This window comes from Calidris pugnax, unplaced genomic scaffold (genome assembly GCF_001431845.1).
Source record: "Calidris pugnax isolate Ruff unplaced genomic scaffold, ASM143184v1 scaffold178, whole genome shotgun sequence".
NCBI lineage: Eukaryota > Metazoa > Chordata > Aves > Charadriiformes > Scolopacidae > Calidris > Calidris pugnax.
Genome location: NW_015090986.1, coordinates 112,645 through 113,607, shown reverse-complemented (window position 1 = coordinate 113,607; position 963 = coordinate 112,645).

The window sequence follows — 963 nt, the reverse complement described above, 5'->3', positions numbered from 1 at the left end:
CTCAGGCCTGTCAATGGTGGGGCACGGCCTGCACTGGGGGCCTCAGGCCTGTCAATGGTGGGGCACGGCCTGCACTGGGGGCCTCAGGCCTGTCAATGGTGGGGCACGGCCTGCACTGGGGGGCCTCAGGCCTGTCATGGTGGGGCCCAGACTGCACTGGGGGGCCTCAGGCCTTTCAAGGTGGGGCACAGCCAGCGCTGTGGGGCTCAGGCCTGTCATGGGGGGACTTGGCCCTGTGATGGGGCACTACTAGCACTGGGGGGACATGGCCTCCACTGTAGGGTGGAGGTGTACCACTTGTCACCAGGGTTAACTTGGTCCTGACGTGGGGGGGCATGGCCCACACTTTGGGGGGCTCAGACCTGATGCAAGGGGGACATGGGCCTGTCATGGTGTGGCATGGCCTGTACTGGGGGGTTGAGGCGTGTCACAGTGGGGACCTGGTCCTGTGGCAAGGGCACGGCCAGCACTGGGTGGGGGGTTGTGGCCTGTGCTGGGGCGGGAGGGGGAGGCGTACAGCCTGTCAGCAGGGGTAACTTGGTCCTGATGTGGGTGTCCACAGCCTGCATGGGATGGGACCTGATCCTGACATGGAGGGACATGGCCCATACCATAAGGACATGGCCTGCACCCAGGGGAGCGCCTTCAGGAAGGGGTAGCTGTGCTGCCCCCCCAGGACTTGGACCAGCCAAGGGGTGCCGAGGGTTGGGTGAAGTGTGCTGGCTGTCCCTAAGGGTCCCTAGCTGCCTGTCACTCCGTCATAGGCCTGCCTCGCTGCACAGGGGCTCTGGTGCTGCTTCCAGACCCCCTGCAGCTCCTGAGCACGTGGGATAGGGTCCCCACGCTCTTGCACTGCCTGCTCTGCGCTCACCGCTCAGGCAGCGCAGCTCCAGTGTGGGGTGCGCTACCAAGGGCTGCATATCAGGTGTATGCAGCTTATACCAGGTGTATGCAACTTATAGA